Here is a 27,453-nt window from a genome sequence, read left to right on the forward strand (position 1 = left end):
GGATTTCATGTTTTCTCCAACTGGCTTGGCTCTTAATTTCAAAACCCCTTCCGAAAGGAAGCAAAAAATTTTTATATACCATTCTTAGTAATAAATACACAAATAAATAAGTTCTACATACAGCAGATGACTAAATGCCATTGTTCTTTTTCAGCATTATTCTTGTTGCCATATGTTTAGAGTCACCGGGATAGCAGCACTGCGAATACCAGCCACACAAGCTATCAATTAACTGTTTCTGAATGCCTCCATATTCTTGCTATACTTCACTGTGGCTCCTTTAACCTTTGCAAGATGTTTTCTTTGGTCTTTTTTTGTACAGCATTTTGGTGTTGTTGATAACTTGAAGTCTGATCATTATAATAGCACGATGGAAACTTAGTCATGCCCTTGAACCCCATTGCACTAGGCTCTGTACAGGCCCAGGAGGTAACGGTATGCCATTGCTCCCAACGTCATATAATTTACAATGTGGAAAATAACTTCAAAAGCATACAAAAGTTAGATTCATCTCAGTAGATTCAGATGTCTACGCTGTGGATATCAGCATCTGAGCTAGTCACCCCGGCTTCCTTAACAGCCAGTAAAGGGAAATATTTACTTTAAGGTAATAATACATCAAATCTCGTCTGGCAACACCTTACTTCTTTCTATTAACTACAAAGGAGGGCTAGATGAGTTATTCTACAGGTGGAAAGATTCTTCAAGATTGAGCTACAGCATGGAGTGAGAGACCGGAGATATCTGAATGGATCATTACCTCTCATTTAGAGGCAGCATGGTAGAATCGTGACAATGGCTAAGAAAAGCAGTTGTGAAAAGTGTGAAAAGAGAGCTTACAGTGAAGAGAGGTTGAGAGGCTTGCTTCAGCTGTGTTCAGCCTGGCATGACTGTTGGATCTTAAGAGACAAGAAAAGGTTTTAGTTTGGGTATAAGAAAATAGGTTTGGTGTAAAGATGTATATCAAAGACATACTTTTTTTTACATAGACACATTGGTTGATCATGTGTTTGCAGATGAGAGAGAGAGAACATGGTGAGGATTAAAGCAAAAATATAATAAAAATATAGCCTTACTTAGCAACTTACTGAGCTCTTCTCTCCCCTGTAACTGGGAAGGAGGATGAGAATATCTTCCACAAGACTTCCTGAACAAGTAGTGAGAGAGGCAGAAAGAAAGTAGAAAGAATGAAGACTCACTAAAGCCAAAAAAGGATGACATTTCCAAAAGTATGTGCTCATTTGTGTTCAGGTTCATGGCAGCCAGACTGGAGCAACTCCGCGGTGGGAGGAGGGAGAGGAACACCACACCAACCCTTAGCACTCTGGGAAAATGCAGAGAAAGTAGGCAGTACCTACAAAGGAAAACTGGTTTAAGCTAAGAAAATAAGCCTGTTTGAACAGTGATGGAAGACAGTCAGAGCACAATGAGAAGCTAAGGAGAAGAATAAGCGAGGGAATGGGATGAGATGGGATTACTAGAACAATAGGAGGAGTAAGACAAAAAAGCAAATGGCAATTTTCTGCATTATGGACAGGAAAAGGGAAAAAGAAAGGTAGGTCAGATTATGTTTATATATTTCATATTTATGTATTAAATATATACTTTTGTCTTTGGAGAAACTGAGAATTCCAGTGTAGGCAGAAAGGAAGAAAATGGGGGAAAAGGAGTGGGGTTAAAAAAGTGAGTGATAGGCGGTGAAAAGGCAGCTGCTATTACAGGTGAAGGCACAGTGGAAATAGTAATTTATCTCTGAAAATGACAGAAACAAGAGATTGTCTGAGGTGAAATCTAGAGCAAAGTAAGTAACAATGCTTTACTAGATATTTTTGAAGGTCATCTTGTAATTTTTTTGCTGTGATACCTTAACACAGATGAAATGCATTTATAATTTGATGAGTTGAAAGGACAATAAAAGGGTGACTCTAATTTGTAGTTCCTTGGAGCACCAAAGGCAATATCAACAAGGATGCATTATCATTTTTTAAAGTGGCAAAAAAAAGATCAGTTAATGACAAACCTCACATTAACTGAGTTTTATATTAGAATGGTATCTTGAACTTCCTGGTTACAGGTTTTTAGGGAGTCAGTACTGAAATCACAGAATCAAAGAATCACAGAATCACAGAATCGTTTAGGTTGGAAGGCATCTCTGGAGATCATCTAGTCCAACCTCCCTGCTCAAGCAGGGTCACCTAGAGCATATTGCCCAGGATCGCATCCAGACGGGTTTTGAATATCTCCAGCGAAGGAGACTCCACCACCTCTCGGGGCAACCTGGTCCAATGCTCTGTCACCCTCACAGGGAAGAAGTTTTTTCTCAGGTTTAGGTGGAACTTCCTGTGGTCCAGTTTCTGCCCGTTGCCTCTGGTCCTGTTGCTGGGCACCATGGAGAAGAGGCTGGCCTCATCCTCTTGACACTCCCCCTTCAGATACTTATACACGTTTATGAGAAGGCCTCTCAGTCTTCTCTTCTCCAGGCTCAACAGGCCCAGCTCCCTCAGCCTTTCCTCACAGGAGAGGTGCTCCAGCCCTCTAATCATCTTTGGAGTCCTCCGCTGGACTCTCTCCAGTAGTGCCATGTCTCTCTTGTACTGCGGAGCCCAGAACTGGACACAGCACTCCAGATGTGGCTTCACCAGATGTGGCTGAGTAGAGGGGCAGGATCACCTCCCTCCACCTGCTGGCAACACTCTGCCTCATGCAGCCCCAGGAGACCCTTGGCCTTCTTGGCCACAAGGGCACACTGCTGCCTCACGATCAACTTGTTGTCCACCAGCACTCCCAGGTCCTTCTCCGCAGAGCTACTTTCCAGCAGGTCAACCCCCAGCCTGTACTGCTGCATGGGATTATTCCTGCCTAGGTGCAGCACCTTGCACTTGCCTTTGTTGAACTTCAGGAGGTTCCTCTCCGCCCACCTCTCCAGCCTCTCCAGGTCCCTCTGAAAGGCAGCACAGCCTTCTGGGGCATCAGCCACTCTCCCCAGTTTAGTATGCTCAGCAAACTTGCTGAGGGTGCACTCTGTCCCTTCCTCCAGGTCATTGATGAATACATTGAACAAGACTGGACCCAGCACTGACCCCTGGGGGACACCGCTAGCTACAAGCCTCCAACTACGCTCTGCACCACTGACCACAACCCTCCGAGCTCGGCCATCCAGCCAGTTCTCAATCCACCTCACTTTCCACTCATCTAACCCACACTTCCTGAGCTTACCTACAAGGATGTGATGGGAGACAGTGTCAAAAGCCTTGCTGAAGTCCAGGAAGACAACATCCACCACTCTCCCCTCATCTCCCCAGCCAGTCATGCCATCAGAGAACGCTATCAGATTGGTCAAGCATGATTTCTCCTTTGGTGAATCCATGCTGATTACTCCTGATCACCTTCTTGTCCTCCAGATGCTAAGTGAGGACCTCCAGGAGGAGCTGTTCCATCACCTTTCCAGGGATGGAGGTGAGGCTGACAGGCCTGGAGTTTCCTGGCTCCTCCTTCTTGCCCTTGTGGAAGACGGCGGTGACATGGGCTTTCTTCCAGTCCTCAGGCACCTCTCCTGATCTCCAGGACCTTTCCAAGATGATGGAGAGTGGCCTAGCAATAACATCCGCCAGCTCCCTCAGCACTCGTGGGTGCATCCCATCAGGGCCCGTGGATTTGTGGATGTTAAGCTTGGACAAAAGATCTCTAACCCGATCCTCCTCCACCAAGGGAGAGTCTTCCTTTCTCCAGACTTCCTCTCTTGTCCCCAGGGTCTGGAATTCCTGAGCACTGGCCTTAGCAGTGAAGACTGAAGCAAAGGCAGCATTCAATAACTCTGCCTTCTCTATATCCTTTTGTCATCAGGGCACCTGCCCCATTCAGCAGTGGGCCCACATTTTCCCTAGTCTTCCTTTTGCTATTGATGTATTTGAAGAAGGCCTTCTTGTTGTCCTTGACATCCCTTGCCAGATTTAATTCCAAATGGGCCTTAGCCTTCCTTGTCACATCCCTGCACGCTCTGACAACGTCCCTGTATTCCTCCCAAGTGGCCTGTCCCCTTCTCCACATTCTGTACACTTCCTTCTTCTGTTGGAGTTTTGCCAGGAGTACCTTGCTCATCCATGCAGGTCTCCTGCCCGCTTTGCTCGACTTCTTACTCAGAGGGATGCACTGCTCTTGAGCCTGGAGGAGGTGATACTTGAACATTAGCCAGCTTTCTTGGACCCCTCTTCCTTCTAGGGCCATACCCCATGAGATTCCCCTAAGTAGGTCCCTGAAGAGGCCAAAGTGTGCTCTCCTGAAGTCCAGCACTGCAATCCTACTCATTGCCCTGCTCCCTCCTCGTAGGATCCTGAACTCCACCATCTCATGGTCACTGCAGCAGCCAAGGCTGCCCCCAACCTTCAAATCTCCAACTAGACCTTCTTCGTGTGTTAGTACAAGGTCTAGCATTGCACCTCTCCTCGTTGGCGTCTCCACCACCTGGATCAAGAAATTATCATCAATGCTCTGCAGGAACCTCTTTGACTGTTTGTGCCTAGCTGTGCTGTCTTCCCAGCAGATGTCAGGGTGGTTGAAGTCTCCCATGAGGACCAGGGCCCGTGAATGTGAGGCTACTTCCAGCTCTCTGTAGCTCATCGACAGCTTTCTCCTGATCAGGCGGCCTGTAGTAAACACACATGACAGTGTCACCCGTGTTACCCTGCCCTTTAATCCTTACCCATAGGCTCTCAACTTGCTCTTCATCCACCCCGAGGCAGAGCTCCATACATTCTAGCTGCTCCCTCACATAAAGGGCAACTCCACCACCTCGCCTTCCTGGCCTGTCTTTCCTAAAAAGCACATAGCCATCCATGACAGCATTCCAGTCATGTGAACTATCCCACCATGTCTCTGTAACCGCAATGAGATCATGGTCCTGCGACCGCACACAGATCTCTAACTCTTCCTGTTTATTCCCCATGCTGCGTGCATTGGTATACAGGCATTTCAGAGAGCCAGTCAAGAACGCAGGCTTCCCAGGAGAGGTGCAAGAGGATCCTCCATAGCCATGTCGCATGCTGTCTCCCCTGGCTGTATGCACCCACTGGAGGCATCCTGACTTGAGCGGTGTTTTACTGACTCCCCTGCCACTATAACTCTCCCCTTCCCCCATCTTGCCTAGTTTAAAGCCCTCCTTACCAGGCTGGACAACCTGTTGGCAGAGACAGACACGTATGCCCCACTTGGTAAGGTGGATCCCATCGCTCCCCATCAGCTGGTGATCTTCAAACAGGGTCCCATGGTCATAGAAACCAAAGCCCTGTTGCCAACACCAGCGGCGCAGCCAGTTGTTAACTTGGAAAACTCGTCTACTCCTCCTCCCATCCTTTCCCCTCACAGGCAAGATTGAGGAGAAAACGACCTGGGCTCCCAGACCCTTCACCACCATTCCCAGAGCTCTGATGTCCCGTTTGATGGTTTTCCAATCAAATCTAGACACACCGTGTATTTCTGTGAACAAAAGATGCATATCCAGGACTTATAAAAACATCTTTTTTTCCTTTTAAAAGCACTTTCAGGAAATTTTTAAATATTGGCATCCCATAAGTGCAGAAGGTTCTATGTCTCCAGTAAAGTGTTCAAGAGCAGTGCTATGCAGGTCTACTTACTGCATATCTGTAAGGTATTCCACCCTACTCAATACTAGTTAAAGTGATCAGAGCAGACAAGAATTTTTTGACACTGTTGACTTCTGTCATTATGAAAGCTAAAGTCAAAACCAAAGCTATTCTAATAGTGCTGGTTTCAGCAGAACCACCTTGTGTCCCAGCCGACAGAAGACTGTTTGGAATGGGGTTGAGACACAGTCCCTGAGAGAAAGGCAGATTTAAGTGTCTGTTATGTCTGATGTGGATGGATAATTCTGGGGGAGTAATGGAGGCTTTTGAGTATCCTTTAGCAGTTTATCAAGGGCTTGGTTCTCTTTATTCAGGCTATGAACATTTCTTTTCTAAATTTTAAAATGTTCACTACGGCTTGATAATAACTAGGCTACTAACTGATAGATCATATACAGAAAGGCCACTCTCAATTATCTTTGTAAGGTCATGGCAATCAGAAGAGGTGCCTGAGGACTGGAAGAAAGCAAATGTCACCCCAGTCTTCCAAAGGGGCAAGAAGGAGGACCCAAGGAACTACAAACCTGTCAGTCTTACCTCGATCCCTGGAAAGGTAATGGAGCAGCTCATCCTGGACACCATTTCCAAGCATATGAAGGATAAGAAGGTGATCAGGAGTAGTCAGCATGGATATAGTATAGTATAAATATAATTTGTTTTGACAAGTCAGGCACACAGAACCTATCAATTATCTGTAGGGGGAAAAAATAATTTATGAATAATCTCCTAAGCAACAGCTGCACTGAACATACCTGTAAGCTACCTAAAAGGCTAAGAATCTGAAGTCTGACATGATTTATGTTGGTTATTGATGAGTCTTTAAAAATATTTAATTCTCACTTAGTACAATTTATCCAGATGTCCTAGGGTGTTACAGAAAGGAGGAAGGGCATCGTTATTTCTAATTTAAAGCTGAGAAAATTGAAGAAAGCAGAAACACTGTGACATGTCCACCTTCCTGGTGCAAGTCAGTGGAAGGTTCATGGAGAAATATTATCCTCTTGCCTCTCCAGCTAACATTGTCCCCAGAACACTTGAATTTTATTGGTGCTGATGACTGCTGAGTAGTGCATTCACAACTATGCGCAAAAAATACTGTTCCTGATTTGATTCAGCTGCATTCCTGCCCTATTTTGCTAGACATATTTCAATGTATTTTCTCTGCATATGAATGTTGGTGAAGGCAACTGATATATAGGGATACACATATTCATGGAGGACTAGGAGTATGAAAAAGTGTACTCATCATCTGTTTATTATTCATGATTCACTATTCATCATTCACTTTTTTCTCTATTCATAAAGTTTCAGGCATCCAATCAGGAACAGAGACATGGATGAATAATGGAAATACACAGTTCACAGATAACACTCAGGCTGTAATTTGTACAGGCAAATGATCTGATGAACATTTATATATAACTGAAGCACAGTACTTTGAGGGTGCACATGAAGATTCTGCCCTCAAACAAGGAGGCAGAAGAAATACATCTGGCTATTGCTAGAGGCTTAAGCAACTAACTAGTGTAGATAGCAATGTCCTCTGGTATATCTGATTTATCACAGTAAGATATAAGGCCATTAAGCTATGAAAACCACTTTTGCCTTGTGAAGCAGCAGGTGTAACATTTTAAGTGCCATCTCTGGGGAAAGATGGATCAGAATCCACAAACACTAAAGGTATTCAGGTCCCAGATCTAATAAGAGTAGTGAAAACTTCCTGTTTGCAGAGTGATTTCTGTCAGATTGCTGTTCTACAGACAGGAGCCTTTGTATCATATGCTACTCTCCTGAAAATCAAGGGAATTAATTTCTGTGGTGTGTAAACTATTCCTGGTGTTCCAAGAAAGGACTACCCAGCTTCCCACCTGCTGTGTTTGCTCTGAGAAGATCAATACTGCCCCATTTACTCAGCAGCTAGCAACTTTTGGAGAATAGTGTTTGTATACATTTTTTCCCCAAGCTAAAAATTAAGTGTCCTGGTAGAAACACTGAGGGAGCTTCTCAAAGGGACAGAATGGCAGTGTCCTTAGCAATATCTTGCTGGTTAAGGCAGGGAGTCTTGACTCCTTAAGTTGAAAACAAAGCAGAGTCAGGATGGGGAGTAGCTGACTCTGCCAGAAGTTTCTACTCTGTTGCTGTAGGACCCAGCTTCATGTCGCAGCCTGACTGGTTACTGATCAGCCTGACCATATGCTGTTACTAACATCCATGACTTAAATCATTGTACAGCCACTAGCTCTTACAGCATTCAGCTAACCATCAAGATGCAACTACTGTACTCTGAGCAATCCCTCCAGCTTTTTGACCCACCTAGCTGAAGAGCAAGTAGGAATCTCAAAGAGAATATATTGGCATTGTGGGACACTACAGCTTACATTCCAGCATACAGGGTCAACAACAGCTTCATTGCACTTGGCATGTCAGGCTATAAACATGTTGTGAAAGATCAAGAGCCTACTTACATAATACAGTTGTTACACCTTTCTATTCTTTTCTATTCTATTGCTTTCCCCAAGAGATAAAATGGGAACAACAGAGAGTTGAAAAGTGAGCACAACCTCTACACAACCGACACATATATGTCACTTAACTGTCCTCATAAACTGATCAAGTTTAACATACTCTAAGTCCTAGAGTGAGCAGCATTCAAACTCATGCAGAGAAACTCCCGTATGCTGGACGGGGTTCTCTCACTTTTCCACCCCCTATGCGATGTCCTATATGGTTGGTAGTCTCCTTCTGGCATGCCTTGCTACATGGAAAGCAGGAGGAAGTCTATGTGGTCTATCTATGGTGATGGGAGCAGAAGGGTGTATGTTTATGTATTTTACCCTCTTTCATGACAGAGACCTGATCCTGAAGTGACTGGAGAGAGCAGAAAAGTGAGGAAGCGTGGAATAAAGCAGGATAGATGCCAGAGAGAATAAAACCTCAGCCTGAGGTCAGAAGAGGTGACCTGGGGAGAGGGAGTTGTCCTCTCATTGTGTGTCCTGCAGATCTGTCGTGGCAGGTCATGCTGTGACCGAGGCAGCTTGGAGGAAGCAACAGGGCTGCAGCAAGGTGAGAGTGCTCGCAGATCTGATGTGTTTTCAGCCACCTGACCCCTTGGTGATACTTGCACACAGGATTAGCAAGAAAGAAGAAAAGCAAGTGGAAGAAGGAAAAGTGGTGAGGATAGAGATAGGATGCAAGAGGGTGAATTTCATTTTGACTGGTGGGTGTGAGGAGACATCAGGTGGAAGAGCATTGGGAGAAGGTGTCAAGCATTGGGAGAAAGAGGAGGAAATCAAAGTTCAGTGAGAGAAAGTAGAGGTATGTATTTGTAAGCCTTTAGGATCTGGGAGATAAGGGAGATGAAAATTATGCTGGATGTGATAGTGCATGCTAGTTTACCGCTATATGGAAACTGCAGAAAACTAGCACAGGCTAATCTGGGGTTTTCAGCAAATTCACTGGAAAGGTTTCAAGAGTAATGCAGGTTGTAGCATTATCTGTTTATTTTTTAGGGGCTGCAGTAAGCTGAATTTTCATTTATGTTTACAGCTCCTTCCTCTTTGGGGATCTCCATTATATGCAGCCCAAGGAAATCAATAACGACTTAATCAAATCAGGAAACTTCCCAGTGAGAAAGGTTAGGGGTGAGAAGGGACTGGTGTCAGAAGCAGACAGGGGAATGAGGTTACTGCACAGAGGCCAGGACTGTTTGTTTGTTCTAGCTGGCAAAGTTAATGCAAGAATCTTGCTTAAAACCACTGCCTGGCATTCTTTTTATTTCCTTCTTTTTACAGTTGTTTGGGGTTGGTCAGCAAATTAGCTGGCAGCCTTCTCGGACGGGTTAATTGGAGGAGAACATTCAAGAACATTCATGGGCGCATGAACACACTGCCTGGTAGGAATCCAAACAAATGTATAAGGAGCTTTATTTTTCAGTTTGGGGAATCTTTTTCTCCATAGGGCCCAAGTTCAGGCAGAGGTTGGATCCTTGTTTCCTCCCAGTGAGGATCAAAGTGTACTGAAACTGAGTGATGCCTAGAGTAAGAATCAGAATCTACGCTTACGGCAATAGAAACTGGGGAGATTTTGCAACTTTTCTCGGTGAAATGTTATTGATTTCTTGAGTAAGAAATGACTGTTTCTATGGTTTAAGTTTTATTCTGTTCTGTGATGTTTGAAACTGATTTGCCTTTTAAGCTACACTAACACTTGACATACAATGTAAGGCGATTTTGTTGTCACCAGCCAGGAGATGTGTGACCTCCACAGAGAATGTAAATTTGAAGGGCAAAGCTATAGGATTACTTCTGAGTCCCTGAAGTTGTTTTGGCTCCGTCCTGTATGAGAATGGCTTCATATCCAGATCCAGCCCAGATATTCATTGTTAAAGGACTGAAAAAGAGTCTTCTGCCTGAATTTTGGTAGGCTTTTGACCAAGTGGTATTCACCCGGTCAGGGAACTCAAAACAGTAGTGTAAAATGTGATTTGCCTGCTCAGTCACAAACAGCCAGTGAGGAACGTAAGCTCATTCTCAAGCCTTTAGCGCTCAGTACTTGCTTCTAGTTCCTTCTGATCCCTTTTCCTTCTCTCCCTTCATGGAAGGTTAATCCTATCAGTCTAAGTGAATACCCACATTGGGAACAAGAGCACAGTTGGAAACCCTCATGCTGAAACTTGTATTTCTTTGCCTTAGCCAATCTTACTGACTCCCTAAAACAAAGTTCCCAGTAATTCTAGTATTAACTTTCCCCTTTGGCATGTAATTCTTGTATGTAGAGCAAAAAAGAATAGGCTTCAAGGAACGGTAGGTGTCACAAACGGCATGCAACCATTGAAACCACGTGCTAACATTAATGAAGTCCATCTTATCCTTTCTTCTGCTTGCTGACAACATACTCAGGCATGAAGAGTAAAACTCATAGCTCCACACTGAATAGCCAAATCAATCTGAATTGCCAAGAAATGATGCGTAAGGGAGATGCTCGAGGCAATAAAGGCCTCAATTCTAAGAAGATCAAGATTTCATTGATTTATTTCCTTACATACACTAGTGACTCAAGTTAATTAAAGGAGATCTTGCAATCCCCCTTGAGATACATCAGTGGCTCTTGGTGCTACACGTTATTTGTATTGGAAATAATGACTTGCAGATGCAGTAATTCCCTATAATACACATCTTTTCTGCAGGCTGACACATTATGGCACTGAAGTCCATTATGGTGCCTCTGCTTTTCTGTGTGTGTGCAAATCCTGTTGTGCTCTTGTCTGTCATTAAAGAGAGAAGCTAAATAAAACCTTGACTAGATTTAAGCAAATGACATTGATGTTATTACATCAGTTTTCTGTTCACCTCTTCACAGGACCACTTTAAGAGAATATAGACTCCATAAATCAGGTCTCCCACAGTTCCATCTACTGCTTTTGAAGAAACAGTGGCTGCAGAATCCTCTGAGTCCCCCCTCCTCCCCGTGGTTGCTGAGAACTGTTCTCTTTTCTGCGGAGAAAGAGAAGTGTCTGCTAAGTATTGTTGGAGACGAGATAACTGCCTCATCAAAGACTGTGCTTCATCAAAATCCTTCATCAAAGTGTCCAGCCAAGGTCTCTTGCATTCACTGAGTTCTGGGGGATCAATGAGTCATAGTCAGAAATGCACCTGCTTCTGCTGGTTCTTGGAGAGCTTCTTTTAGGTATGGTTTCATACATTTCTTCCTACAAGCAGAAGCCACTAACTAGAATGCCACTGGTCACATCTCAGGTGCATCACCTCGGCCCAGGCATGCCAGTGATTGATACTTTTTTTCTGGCTTAATGCAGCCTCAGACAGGTGTCTATGTCAAGTCAGTTTTCAGGCTTTTCTGTGTAACTGCAAGCATAGAAATAGGCTTTTCTTGTGCAGATATGTCAGTGGCACCAAACCTTGCCATCACCGCACAGCTAGAGACTGAATTGAAACCTGTGATACCAGGACTCATAAACTGATATTTTGCCATGAGACCCAGGAGGGATCTCAGACCACACCTACTGGATGCATAGGCAGAGTAAGAGATGAGGAATTTCTTTATCTAAGAACATACTAGTTATAACACACACATGAAAAGATATTTTGGCACTTTACATTCTATTAGATTGCAACCGTTCCCTCTTTGAGCTGCTACATTCTAGTTGTGTTTGACCACAGCTGTATGGAGCTGGTGGTTCATTGACATCAAGAAGCCAGCTAAAACATCCCCCTCTTTCCTTCTATATTCTGCTGGCGAACTTCCATCTTATAGCAGTATTTCTTGCTTCTGGGTGGATGGTCTTGTCTCAGGCAATTAAAAAGAATTATAAATGGCATATACAAATCAGGAAAAGATCTGTTTTTCCTTTTGCTCACAAGAGTTATACAAAAATTCACTTGCCTTTGGGGAAAAAGATCCTGCTAAATCTCATCGAACATCTGAATTTGTAAAGAGCACTGAAACCAGACAAATGGTATTAATCTCTGCCAATATTTTTATCACAGCTTATGTTACAAAATCTACACATTAATTCCTCTTTTTCAGGTCCTGTAGCTCTGTTTGAGCCCTGTACAAAACTTCTAGAGCACTGTATCAGAACCTTTTTCATTTTAGGTCTGCATTTTTTAAAGGGAGTTTTGCTGCTAGTGGGCACCAAGAGTTCTGTAAATTCAGAGTTGTTCTGAGACCAATGAGATTACTCTAGATTGATTCAGGAATAAATGACAACAGTATTTTGTATCATAATTCTAGGAGTTGCAAAATGTGTTGCAAGTGACAAAACATTTGGCTGTTATCTTGTGTTTTTATCTGCATTCTTATATGCTGTACCTTGCAAGAAACTCCAGTAGTGAGAGTAAAGACTTTGATCCCTGCTGGGTTACTAGCTGAACATAAATACATAAGCAATATTGAAGAGAAAAGAAACCATGAAACGTGTAAATAAAGGATGGTGGAAAAGCTCAGCTCACTCATTTTTTCTGTTCTATATCTGTGGCCACAGTTATTTCCCTGGGGACCAGGAGAGTAAAGGAATGCAAGGTTCATCATTTTTCTTCTATCCAGGGAGACCCCATGAGAATGAGATGAGCAGATGACCATTCCTGTAAGTCAGAAATAAGACCTAATGTATTCAAAGGGGAAGAGAAAAGGGAAAAAAAAGGAAGAAAAATAAAATAAACAGATTATATTTAAAAGCCTTTTTAAACAAAGGAGACAAATTATTTTAAATGGTGGGTTTTACTTAAAAACTGGATACATTGTCCCCATTGAACGTCTTAGAAGAGGAGAGACAAGCTCTCCATTCTTCCTTGTATTATCCCTCTGGAATCTGAGATAAAATTTATAAATTCCTTTCACTTTCTTGCTTCATAAGCTCAGTGGACTGACACATGCAGATGAAGGAGATGTGCACATTTGTGAAAACCTGTTGCAGAATAGTAGGTAACTGTACCTGTACAAGGACATTCAAAGCAAATAGAGCTATGAAAGGGACCCGAGCCTAGCAAGGCAGAGGTGTAGATCAAGATCACTGCTTGAACAGCTCCCTTGAACGTAGGAGTCTATTTCCCTTCCTCCTAAGAAGTAAGTCTTCTCTTTAAAGCCTGTAAGGAAGTCATTTTTTCTGTAATACCTCATCACACCCCTTCCTGTCTAACCATTGTCCATCGGAAAGCACTGTCTACCAAAGACTGAGATTGGGTTGGATGCTTCTCTGGCAAAGAAAGGAATTGAACCTGAAGAAAAGAAATGATTCACATCCACTGTGAATGAACCGCTTGCTAGGCTCTTACATAAACAGAAACCTCTCCTCATTCAGCCACATTCAAAGAAAACAGAAGCTGTATCTACATTTTGTGAAGCATGCAATCTGGTGTGTACATATACATGCATGCATGTGCGTGTATGAGCATGTGCGACATTGTGAGAAAGCCTACTGAATCCAACACCTCAGACAGACTTACCATAAGGAATTCATTGTTCATAAGTACTTTCAGCCTCAAGCACAGCGATGGCTGGTACTAGCATATGGTAGAAACATGATTCTCACTACCAAAAAATCAAAGTTATTAGATGCTGGTAATATCACATGACAGCGATGCTAGTCTAGTGCCCCACTCTGTGCTGGTCTCTATGGCCTAGCCTAGCCCCGGTCTGTACCGCCTGGTCCCATTGTGTGCCTCTGCCTCTGCTACATACAGAGCCACTTCATCTGTTCCCCAGATTAAGGTCAAATGATGCAACAACTACTTCGCAGCCACGTTCTGCTCCAGGCCCTGGAATGGAGCTCACCTAGGGGAAAAATGCACTCCCTTCTCCACAGCTAGTGATGCGTCCTACTCTCCACAGAGATGTTCTGGGGCAGGGTGAGATGCCCCAAGCTCCCCTAATAGGGTCAGTTAGGATCAGAAGTGAAATAGTCCTGTTCTGGGATAAAAGTTCACATGCACTCCAGGAGATAGTCTCCTAATGCTAATTGGATCAACAGGATAGTAGAGAAGCTAGAGAAGAGAGATAGATCCTCGCTTACAGCTGCAGGGAATCCCACCAGCCCCTTAGAGGTAATAATATTGGGTTTCTGGGTAGCACCTTTGCTACTACAAAAGATTCAACTGGTTTTGTCCATTTCTGTTCAGGCATAAGCTAAGTCCTGAGATGCACTGCTTCTTAGACTGAGTTGCTCTGGTTAGGCACAAAGGAGAACTTCAGCTTCCCTGGGATTTATACGTCTCCAAGGTTAATTGCAATGAATTCTCAGGACCTCAGCTTTAGACTTTGCTACCTAAATTCCATCAGAGTCCTAATCTAGGTCCAAAACCTATTTTGACTGTGGCCTTAAAGGAACTCAGGTGTCATAATCTCTTATTTGACTTTTCATGACTGATAACGCAACTTTCACTTTGCATAAACATTCTTTATGGGATCCAAATACCTTGAACAGATGTACAGAATCCTTTTTCTCATCATTGTTTTTAACCCTTTCTATTTTTAGCACAGGCAGCTTGTGCCTTTCCTGGCTTCTCTTATCTAAGCTGTGCAGTGTGTCTTCTGATTTGATGTGGGTGTTTCACCAGACACACAATAGATTCTAATCAAGGCTTTTATTGATCTTTGATGCCTTCTGGCTTCATTCTTTCCTCTCCAGAACTATTTTTTTTTAGCACTTACAGTGTCAAGGAGCCCCTCAGACATTTCAATTGCCTGCATCCCTCAGAATCGGGAAGAGCTATCACCCTCACTTTGTAGACAGAGAATTGAAACTCAAAAAGATTAATTGATTAGTTCAAGGCCCATAAAAAAAAAGCCTGTTGTAGACACAGTAGTCAGACCCCTACAAAGCAGAGTAGGCTTAAAAACATAACCATCCTCTCTCATTGGGTATGTGATTTATCCTCCCAGAGAGGTCTCAATTAATTCACTCTTCCTTGTTTGGACTCCCAGATAATACTATCTGGCAGAAATGCAGTATATTCTATCATAGTGTCAGCTGTAATTTTCTTGTTACATCATAATCTTCCCTGGTTCCACTGCTGCCCATTCTGCAGTTTCTTAAATCTTACCTTGAAACCAGCCAATGTTAGGGATAGACTATTGGACTAGATAACTGTTGTGGTCCACCATGGAAACTCTAACCTCTTTTATTAAAGCATAGCCACGTGGTGATTCCCTCTCCAACGGTTTAGGGTTCATGTTTAGTCCAAAACCACTTGGCAACTGGACTGACACAGCATTTTGCAGTCTGGGTCTGACATAATTTAACAAATATTTTTGTTGAAGACTTAGATGGTGACTGGAGGAGCTCATATAACAAAATCTAAATACTCCAAATGGTTTTAATAATTTTTTTAAATGCCCTGAAATAAACAGGATGCAGCTTAACAGGGTAAGTAAAACACATGTAGACATAATCAGATGTGTGCATGAAGAAGACAGAATGTTAGCTGGACTGCAGGTCTGTAGAGAAAAAAAAGACAGTGAATCCCAGCCAGATCAAATACAAACATAGAAAAGTATGCTAAACATGTGAAACATTTCTTTTGTTATTCTCTCTACTTTTGATGACTTACCTTGAATATTATGTCCAGTTTTGCATGCTGTGCCTCATAAAAGGTATAATCTGATTGAAAAGAGTCTGCTGGAAACCAGCTACAATGCTCAGGAGTTCAGCAAACTCAACCTGCGCGGACAAAAAAGAACAGAACTGGGATGCTTATTCTAAGCTGGAAGGGATCAACACTTCCGAGGTCCACCAACCTAGTCCTTTCTGCAGCTCTTACTATATTTCTCCCTATTTTTAATAACTAACTACACTCTCTTCAGACTTAAATGCTGACTCCAAACCATTCCTGCTTGACTTCAATGCCTTTATTCAAGTCATTTGGCAATCTTGTGTATCTTCACTCAAAAGCTTTTTGAAACATTTTGAAACATTAATTCAACAAGAAGGACGACATCCACTTTACTCACACTAGAATGATGTCTGTTACATCCCTGAATTGTAATATTTCTTATGAACAACTTAAGCTGCTTGAAGGAGTGAAAGTGATCTTCTGGTATTTGTCCATCTCCGATCATCCAAGTGGTTTTTGGTAGTTTAATCAATAATAATCAGTGACATAAAAGAGTTTCTGCCTACTTGCTCCCAACACTTTTTTTTTTTTAATTTTGGAAATTTTACAGGAATAATTTTTGATTTCTAAATATAATGTAGCCCAGGGACATGAACATTAGCCTAAGCTTACTGAGCCTAACATTTCATTACTCATACAAAGCTTTTCTGGATGAGACTTGTAAAAATGAAGTCTGTGCTCCTGTAGGTTAAAGGGCTGGTAGCACATTGTGTGAGGCTGGAGATACCTGAGATATTGCTTCAGTTTCTATTACCTTGGAATCACATCCTCCCCTGCCCCCCCACGGAAAAGTCTGATTAAAGAAAGAGTCCTTGGCTAAGCTCAAAGCAATCTCTGAAAACCTATAAATCTTTATTAAATTCTTTGCTAAAACTCGGCTGAGGGGGAAGGGAGGCACGCTTTGTTCTGGGAATGATTTCGCTACAAAGTACTCAGGGGCGTATCATAAGCACAAAGCTCATCTGTTGCTGATGATTTGGAAGAAGGACTCTTCCGCATTGCAGGATAATATTAGAGGCACTGTGCTACAGTAGTAGCATTATACTTCATCTGCATCTGAGCTGAGGCCTGACATTTGATAGGTTTGTAAAAAAACACTTACATATGGCGCTGTAGTTCATGGCTCCTGGGCCACATTCAGCCCATGGGATACGTCCATCTGGCCCGCAGCCTCAGCACTGAGAAATTGCATCCAGGCTGGAGGAGATGCTGGGGCTGAAGAAAAACTCCTTAGTAAGTTTTCAGAGGGCCAAACATTTGACACCATGGGGAACTGCTGCCACCTTCGTCTGGCCTCTGAGTAGGGTCAAAAATGAAGTCCCAACCTGCTATTAAAAGGCAGGGTCCACCCTGCATGAGATAATGGAGGAGATGGCGAAGCCTGGTTTGGAAAGTGCTACTCAGGCACTGTGGACCTCTCCCTCCCTCTAGTGGTTTGCATAACATATAGACATTCTTGCAAATCTACTGCTACCTCTGTGCTAAAAGACTTGATGCTGAGGTTCAAGTATTTCCAGGCTCAATTTTGCATTTTTACAGTATAGGTCTAAGGTTACCTACTGTGAGCCTCACTGTTACAAGAGGTACTCCCACTGGGCGGTTGACCAGCTGGAACTCTTGACGGCCCCATGGCCCTGGTCAGCATTAGTGTGAATCTTATACCAATAGGGTGCGCCCTCTTAATCCTCCCTATTGACAAAATGTCATTAGAGATTTCTAAGAGTTAGAAGCTCTTGAGGTATTCTGGGTTGTTTTGGCTGTTTTTTGTAAGATCAAGGGATCCTTGCCATAAATGCCTGCTGACAACTAACAGGATTGTTAAGATACTACTAAAATCCATAAATTACACCATTAGTATGATATATTTCTTATCGAGGCTGGGGTAGTTATGGTCTCAAGCTTACATAAGAGTTGCAGACTTCACAAAGGAATGATGCAATCAAGGGAGAAAAATACAGCGTAGAAACTCAGATAGAGGGAGAGAAAGGGTTCTGATGTGGAGGCATTACAGGTTTGTTTGACTTCACAGCTTTGTTTATATGCTGTATCTGTCAAGGTATTTGCACTTGGCAAATGAATTGCTCCTTTCTTTTTTGTTTTCAAGGTCACTGACTTCACACCTGGATTGGGAAATATTAGAGGAGAAAGAACTCAAAAAGGGAAAGCAACAAAAAAAAATAAGATGGGAAAAACAGGAAAGGATGGAAACAAGCAGAAACTGGAGAGAGTATGGTGACTGACAGCAGCCTTGCAGGAGAAAGCCAGTATCCAGAATCACGGTACAACTGATGGGATGGTACCACCACAGAGCAGGCGTGTGAAAGAACTGCTCCTCTTGCTGCTGGAAAATGATGTATTCTTGAGGATGAAATTCTGGTGCTGCAGAAGTCAACAAGAGCTCGCCATTGATTTTACCATGCCAGAATTTCATCCCTGTTGACTTAGCCTTACAAAGTATTGTGCTGGCAAATCTGTATCCCCTCTCTCGTTACTGCTGCGGCTGTGGGAAAAGAAGTCTGCCCTGGGGGTCCTTGGCTGATCTTGCACCCTCAGCCAGCTGGAGGCGAAACTGGAACCTGCCACCTCCTGCTGCACCAGTTTCATTTCAACAGGAGCCGTTTACTCACTACAAAGCGATATGTGTATAAATATGGCCACTGCTTTACCATAGCGACTGCATTGCTTCAGCTGAAGGGTTAACGTACTGGAGGAATGTGACAGTGATTCTGTGAGTCAGGCCCTTGAGACAAACAGTAAAAGTACCACTTAAAAGTTATTTCCAATTCTAAATCTCTTTGAGCATAAACTGAACCAGTGAAGAAATATTGCGTCAAAACACTACAAAGAAAACAAAGTGCTGCAGTGTTTCAGGTACAGGGAAGTAAAAGCAGGCAAACAGGTTTATTAAATCTGATAGACATCATTACCTTTGCTCCAGCAGTAGAAAGTACAATTTGGATGGTGCTTTCATCTCTCCTACCTCCTTGTAAAGCTCCAAAAATAACACTGGCGAGAGAGAATCACAATGTATTGTTTCTTCCTGCCAGGCTAGCTAGGCTGAATCACAAACCTAAAAGACTGTCTTCCTTTTTTGATGGGGAACAATGCTGTTAGCCTTGTTATTCAGGAAAGACATTGAGGCATGTGGGAGGCCACATGACTTATCACCAGGAAAGCCTTTGGTAAAACTTGAAAGCGGATTCCTTTAAGTACTGGGCTCACACCTTAACCCCTTTGTCCTCCTTCCAACCCGCATTATAAGTGCTCCTGTTGATGCATTACAAACATTTATTTCAGGAAGCAAATATTTATTTCTTCTACTCAAAATGTGAAATGTGTTCAGTGTTACCGTGTAGCAGCTGACAGCAGGTTAAGATGTGAATGTGAACTTAAATTCTAATCTAGACAATTCCTTTGTCTCCTAAATTTGAGGAACATACTTGCTGCCACAAATCAGATGAAAGAATCTTAACCTTAATCTTCTGTTGCATGCTGAAGCTAGTATTGGACAGTTAGAGAAGAATATAAGAAATAAGACCAATATAGACTATAGTCCTTTCCTGAGTTATTCTCCAATCCTGAAGCATGATAGCTTAATCATTTAAAAGCTTCCTCAGCAAAATAAATTAAACACATACCATTCATATAACATCAAAGCTGATATCAGTGACTTTTCCCTTTGCATGTGTTCTAGCATACTAATTGGCTGACAGTGGATGTCTGATTATTTCATTATTTCCTGCTTCTGTAAAACGTCATATATCCTTAAAAAGTAATATCTGGTATTTACTGGAAACATTTCACAGTTAGTATTTCCATGATACTTTCATTTGGGACTTCATTTCCTGTTATGATCTACAGTTTAAAATTGAATTGTGTACGCTTCAATATAAATTCAAGAATTGAGAGTTCATCCTGAAGCCAAAGTACTCACAAAAATGCCCTGGATTAAAAAGGCTGATGTTTCCTGTCATATGCAGACACTTAAATTGTTCATTGTTCTGCTTCTGGAAGTGTTAACGCCTTATATTCATCCATAGGTCAGGCAGCTGCAAATCTGAACTGTGCCCATGTTGAAATGTCTCTTTTTAAAGTGAGAGACGATCCGGACTAATTCATCCTTGGTCTGATATGAGCTCAGGCTACCACTTGAGTCCAATTATATGCTACGTCTTTGTGCTACTGACCTACAGTCTATAGGGAGCTGAACTGAGAGCATCTTATCCGCTTCCCCAAAGGATTTTGGGATAATGATTTTGAATGTTTAGTGTGACATGAAGCCAATGATCACATCTTCAGTGTTTTGATTTATGAGCCATATTAGGTAGGAGCAGAGAGAGAACCCCGTTGTAAAGATATTTTTAAGTAAGCAGGTTTTACACAGGGGATGGATAGATAGAAACAACAGACTCATGAGCTGTTAGCCACGGTTAGGATCTGCATTACAAAGTAATGTGCACAGACCCAGCGTTTCCTGTGCAGTTCCACATCTCTCTTTGCCTGGGATGTTAATTTTTCAGTTTACCTATACAGGGTTTTTAATTGAGATTGCTATGCTTCAACAATCAAAAGAAATCTGAATACAAGTTTAAAAGAAGACAAATTGAGACATCTTTTATCATAGAAACTATTATATCAAGAATGGAACTGGGCAAAGGGGAAAAAAAAGGCCAAAGTAGAAGAGAAGTCCTCTCTTCAATAACACATGCTTTGTACTGAGCCTTCTTGGCAGATAGCCATGAACTTCTGAGTACATGCTCGTGAAGAAACTTTCGTAGGTAGGGTGGCTGGAGGAAAATAGCCTTGTCTTTGGCTCACTTCTAGTAGGACTTAGGGACATACTCAAATGCTATTGATGTAATCTTATTTCCTAAGACAAAGAGGCTAGAAAAGTCTCTCTGCGGACAGTCCAGATAACATATTTTGCCTGGATTTCAACGGGCAGAATAGCCTAGATGCGGGAAGGGAATGCACCTTGGCCTGTTACAGCTTCCTCTTAGCATAGTTCTTTGCAATCCATCTCCTCTCCTTTAATTCACCATAATCTATTCCCAGCAGTTTCCTAAAATCTATGATCAAATTATTTTAATAATTATACAAGTGCTAGAGGCATGCAAAGTCACACAATTACCAGTTTCAACTCTGAAGTAACTCAACGTTTTGACTGATGATTTTTATGAAATAAAGTATTTCCTCTTTGCGTTGCTCAGCTTTCATATTTGTTGCAGATGTCTGAAAGGGGAATGAAACATAAATGATGACGATATAGATTTCATTAATAAACTTAAGAAAATGTTGAGCTTCTGTTGGTTCTATACCATATTTGAAGTATGTGAAATGGTTCATCTTAGAATATCTCCCAGGTCTGAAAAAGAAAGGGGGAAAGTGCTCCTTTTTTCTGTTCTATAAAGTTGATTGGTAAGATGAAACACACATGGTATAAAACAGTCAATGCAGCAGCACCCTCACAATTATTAATGGGAAATAAATATGGATTACAGATGTACTGTCTCTTTGCAAAATAAGGAGGGTGATTTATACTTTGTCAGTTATCTCTTTGAAATAGCAGTCTTCACAGAGCATCTGAACTGGATTTATTTTGAAGGAATGATCTAGAGCAGAAGGTTTTACAGCTTGCTGTTCTCCTTACAAGCGTTAAGACAAAACAGTGTATGCTATAAATCACATACTGCACATGAAACATTGTTTACATGTTTTCAAGTGAGTTACTAAACTAGTACAAAGGAGACAAAATTCCCATTGGTTATTGATGGAGATGCTTTAGTAATCATATTCTAGTTTCTCTTAGGGGAGTATATTCATAAATCAATTTGTGGTTTAATCCCTATAGAGAACGTATTTCTTCTAAGAACCTTGTCTATGTCTTTGTGTTTGAAGACAAATGTAATCGATTTTACAAGACTGATCCTTTGATCAGATTAGCTTATTGAATTAGCCTTTTATCATCACCAGGATTTATTTATTTTCCATGATATATTCATTTAGATATTTTATCAAGGGTTTTTGCACACTGCTGTGACTGTCTTTTAAAAAGATTAGAACTTTCAATTATTTTTCGGAATAAAATTTTGCATAGATAACAAATGAAAAGTTGGTTAGGGTTCACAAAGAGCCACAGTGTGTTGTGTATCTTGTTAGAGGAATGGAAATGAGTTGTTAGTCAGAGTTTCCTAGGAATAACTCACACCACAAGAGCGGAAAGCCTGATGAGAGCAACTCCTGAGGGACCCCAGCAGAGAGCAGCTTAAAGCTGGTGTGCTTCGCCCACAGAGGCTCCCCTCTTAGGTATGCATGCTGACACAGAGGGCATGAAGGAAGACAAAATTGCTGGAGTGGTTTGCACTAAAGCATCTTTAGCAAGTCAGCTGACTACAGTAAGAATAACTCTTAGATTAGAATTTTATGTGTACAGATTGTACGATTTTTCTTTCATTCTACCAATACCTTGCATAAACCTTTGTTTATGGTCTCTACTTGGAATGTTGTAAACTAATACTTTTATCTGCCTTTTACCTTAACCTGACTTGCATTAGGGGGGATTTGAATGTTATTAGTTTACATAAAGGCATTTGTCTTCCAGAGGGTGGCAAACCAGAAAAATATGGAGCTGTGATACCTTAAGAAGCATGCTGTAGCCACATTACTGTTCAGCCTTGCCACCACAGAAGCTGCACAGACTGTTTAAGAGCTGGGTTTTTTAGGAGTCATAAAGGAAAGTACCTTTCAGTGACCAGTGATAAGCAAGAAGGCTCATCAGCACGTAGCGAGGAAGTGGGAAGCACCTAGAGGGTCTCTCAGGGTTTTGTGGGAAATCTACATATATTAAGTAATTTTCACTACTGCTCATGTAGCTATTTCTATGAAGAGAGTTGACACTGAAAGCATTTAGCAACACTGTGAATCAGGATCTCTATTTAGGCGCCTAATACAACAGACACCTTCTGGCACGGGCTTAGGAAAAATTTAGTGCAAGAGTCTGGCTGACTTTCTAGATTTATCTTGGCTGGCTGTACAGAGCTTAAACTATTGCTCATGGATTTGACCCGTTGCGTATGGTAGCATCACAACTTTCTTTGCAAAAGGTTCTTAACATACTGCCTTCTTTTACATGAATGGGTTACACTAGTCATTACTTTCTCAGTTATATAACTAAGTCAAGCAGTTGGCTGCAGATCCAGAATGAAATTCAATATTCTGCCAGCTTGCCAGTGGAAAATCTCATTTAGATGCAAGAATGGCTAACCCTAGGAAAAGACCATCACACTTGCATTTTAATGGAGACGCAGGGATAGTGGTGAGCCATAAAATACCATTACCTCTAGCCGCACAACTTCTTAGGCCAGCAACAGAGAGCACCAAGCACTTTGTCTTTGTGAAACCAGAAAAGCACATAAAGTATTTCCATTCTGGAAACAAAAACATTTCATTTGGAAATATTTCTATTCTAACCCCAGTCATTTACAGCCAATCATGAGATACAGGCTCAAACCCTCTGCTCCTTACATCACTGCTAGGTTTGATATACCATCTGGGCAACTTCAGGAAATCTGGGCAAAAATATACCCTTTGGTTTATTAAGTAAGAAACACTGAGTGCTGACTCTTGTACCGAGGTTAGTTTCTTGCTATTTCCAGCAGCTGTATCATTGAAATCACTTCAAAAATGGAAGGAGTGGCGTTTAAAATTTATATTTTTGTTTAAGAAGAGTTTTTGAGTTTTTGGGGTGGATTTTCATTTTTTCGTTTTCTTCCTCTATTAGAGAGTTCTTCCAGAATTTCATTGTTCTCATCTATTAAGTCAGTTAGAAGAGCTGGTAAATTGAGACATTAGAAGGAAAGTTAGGAGGATTCTTGGAGTCTGTTTCTACTCCAATTTAGGTGAAAAGCAAATCTCTTCAATTACAGCTAAAATAATTCATGCCAATTTAGAGTTATTCTTGATCAGACCTGTGTGTCTGGGACGGAAGATAGGAGAAATAGGAGATAGTTCAGCAAGAATAAAGGCATCAGCTTCTAGCCCAGTGTGAATCACGAACCTGCTTATATTCATGCTTGACTATAATCTTTTGTTGTAACGTCTAAGAATTACATGTTAATAAACTCAAAGAAAATAAAGTGCATGCAGTGGTAGAAAGCAGACATCTCTGCTAGCAGACTCTAAGCGCTAACATGCTTGTACCATTAATTACATAAGGGACAGGTGAAAAACTAGTATGTGCTCAGAAATGTTTCAACAAAACAATTCCTGACAAGATACTTTTTTAGGAAACAAAAAAACCTTCAAATGTTTAAATGCTCCTTCTGCCACTTTCCTAAAAAATTATCCATTTTTACTATGAGATTTTTGTTTTAAATGTAAGTTTTTACAAAAAGCTGATAAATAGAAGCTAACTACCTTCTTAGCTAATAGATAGCTAATAATTTGGATTTGTTTTGTTTTGTTTTTCCTCTTCATTGTTGTGTTAATCTTCTGTGGTAGAGTTGCTATGTTCACCTTTGAAGCAGAGAATTTAATATGTCTTCTAAAATTAGAGGCTGATCAGGCAGGGTTTAACCATTCAGACCTTCATGTATTAAGTGTAGAACTGTTTTCTCTATATCAGTAACTATTAAGAGAACATGCAGCCTTTCTTTCCCTAGTCAACTTGCTGCATTGCTAGAAAACTTCTTCCTAATAGTGACCAAGTAGTTTTTCTTTTAGTTAGAAAGTTGTGAAAATATAAAGCATAAATCAAGCAAACAACTGGAAGCTGAGAGAATTTTTAAAGGTATGAAAAATAGTCCCATTGATTAACTCTATTTTCTCTAACAGCTCCACTTCAGTTTGAAATTCAAGAAGCAGGAAAGTGTAAATAAAAGTGAAAACAAGTCTATGAAGTCTTTGTTCCCCCTGAAGGATGCATCTCTCAAACCTTTCACATGTCATGTTCAAAGCAGGTTGCAAGCATCAGATCACATTAAGTTTGTCTCATTCTAATGAAAGATGAAAGATACAGCCTCAAGTAATGCATTACAATGTGACTTGTCATATGTTGGAAATTTTAAAAGAAAGCAATTTGTTAATGAAAGCAACACAATTAAACAATGGCCAATTTGAATAAAAATGCAATAGTTTTATGGTGTATCTCAATTTGGGGTTACGGGAGACACTTTGTTTGGAGAAAAGGATTCATTTTTTGTTGCTGGCAAATGACTGAGTCAGGTAAGGAAACTGTCTACATGATAATGACCTTCCGCAAAGGCAGTGGTTTGTGGTAGCCAATGCACATGTACGAATACGCCAGCACAGTCTTGTTGGAAATGCACGGCTTGGAAGTTATACACGCAACAATTTAAACTTTTGTGGTTTTCACCACTTGTGGTCATTTAGACATCTTGAGGCTCTTTATTCAAGACTTTCAGTGCTCTACCATAAATCCAGTTTAGGAACACATATCAGGCAATGGATGTTCTCACAGCAATTTCAGTTGGCTGCAATTATTTTCCTTGTTCCCTGCTCTTGCCTTGCCCTCGTTGCAGGTACTGTCCTGTGGACCATAGCAGTAGACAGGACTCAGTCTGAGGTCCTCACAGAACCACACGGATTGCCTGCTCGAACATGGGGTGTGCTGTGAAAAACAAGCTCCCTTTGATAAGACTCCAGCTTTCCCTCCTCTATCATCCTGATGCTTTCGAAAAACCCACTCTTTGAAGGAAGTTGCTACTTCTTTCCTGGTTACGTAAACAAATAGGTCCCAGCAGGCTGAAGACTCAGCACACAAAGGACATACAAGTAATTACAGGAGTTTAGGCTTGTTCAAGCAAAGATATACCTATTGCTCTTCTTGACAGCAACAGCTGGTCCCTTCAGCCAGTGCTGCTGTCACCTGCACAAAGAGTAAACAAAAAAGATATGGAATAAGCCTGAATGGGGCATGCAGCTGTACAAATGCCATGTGGCTGTGAGAAGTTTAATATAAACTGTCCAGATAACCCAGTACAAAGGAAATGTGAGCTGTACAGCAGGGGAAGAAGGCAAAGGGACTTTACAGAGAAGGCAGTGGAAACTGAACCTTTGGTAGTCTTATGGCAGGAAAAGGGATCACAGGCAAGAGTTTGAATGACAAGCACAAATACAAAATAAAGGGCAAAATATTATATGCTTTCTCAGATGAGGACAGCAGTGATAAAATGATTCACAGCACAGTATTGCTTTCTGACAGCCACAACAGGACAGCTACTTTGTCTCAATGGGAGGAGAGGTGGTCCCACATCAGCTCTCCAAGGTGGCAGGCCCTGTGTCTGCAAGATGTACAGTGAGTGCACATGTTCACTCACAGTAGTAACTTCAATAAGGTCATATCAAGTTCTGAGTGTAGGAAAATATATATAACCGTCTGCCGTTGTCTGTGGAGACAACAGCCATGTGGAGACATAGCCAAGTGCAATAACGAATGGGAAGAGAGGTCTTATGGGTTCCTGATCTTCAGTAGCTGCAAAACTGTATTTATGATCTAGTCGTGCTCACTCTGTGGCGCAGAAGCCAGATTCGTGGCTACAGTCACTGTCTTCCTGTTTTGAGCAGGAAGATGTCATTGTGCCATGTAATGCCAATGGAATAACTTTCTCAGTCACACATTTCTTAATGAGATGACTAGTTTTACACACAAGTGTAAAATACTAGGAAGTTGCTTAAAACAGAAGGGATTTCTCTTCCTCATTCTGAATTTACGAAATTACGGTGGAAAATTAAAGCATACATTTTTAACAAGTGATATCAGCATCTATTTGTATAAAAACCACTAAACCATCATACATTCAGGGAAACCTAACATGATTGACAATGCACTTAAGAGAAGCCAAGCTGGGAATAGGAAGAGTAAGACTTCAAGGGTGATTTACCAAACAGCAGAAAGATACTTGCATATATGATGTCTGAAATAGAAGCACAGAAGTGGAAGGTAGTGGATAGATAGATCAGTTAGTCCAGGGTCCATGGTCACTGGCAGGCATGTCACAACATTTTGTCTCTGCTCTCTACAGCCCATGAAATACTTCTCAGCTCCTTGTTACCAATCAGTGGGTTACAGTTAGAAAGCAAATGCTACAGCCATGTCAGAGGAAGAGAGCAGGAGACAGATAAAAATCATGCATAGCCTCACCTGCAATGGCAGTTCAATCCTGCGTTCTTGTTAGGATACAACTTTCACTGCTTTTACCGGAAGAAGAGATCCTTGGCCCTAAGCCTCATTTCTCTCTTTCACTGTGCTCATATAAGAAAAAGAGGAAAAAATCAGCTATAATTTTATGTGAAAGATCTTGGGATGGCAGTGAGAGAGAAGGAAAGAGAAGCACCTTCATGTATCTGCCTCCGCAGGTAACGTCCTCAACTCTTGTGTTCGTGTGAATGGCCAGGGGTTAGAGTTAGAAGGAGCGTATACGTAGTTATGTTCCAGAAACAGAGATTATCTTATTCTTAAAAAATATGGTCTGTGGAACAAGTTCACCTGCTATGTGAAAGTGTGTCACTTTAATGATGTATTGTCAGAGATGGATTTGGGTCTACACATTTAAATTAGATCCAAGTGATGAGAAAACCCCGTGAGCAATTTTAAATAAAAATAAGAAGTGGTAAATAAAAACATCTGCTAGATGATTAAGTTCCACACATTGAGCTTTTATTAGGAC

At 41.6% G+C, this 27,453-nt stretch overlaps 1 long non-coding RNA gene across 1 annotated transcript; it reads left to right on the top strand.

The window, feature by feature from the left end:
* The first annotated feature begins 8,594 nt into the window (after window positions 1–8,594).
* LOC138066217 (uncharacterized) lies at window positions 8,595–21,020 on the top strand. Its single transcript, XR_011139456.1, has 3 exons — window positions 8,595–8,702; window positions 9,431–9,531; window positions 17,871–21,020. It is a non-coding gene; the product is annotated as an uncharacterized lncRNA (long non-coding RNA).
* The last annotated feature ends 6,433 nt before the right edge of the window (window positions 21,021–27,453 follow it).

This window comes from Struthio camelus, chromosome 2 (assembly GCF_040807025.1).
Source record: "Struthio camelus isolate bStrCam1 chromosome 2, bStrCam1.hap1, whole genome shotgun sequence".
NCBI classification, from domain to species: domain Eukaryota; kingdom Metazoa; phylum Chordata; class Aves; order Struthioniformes; family Struthionidae; genus Struthio; species Struthio camelus.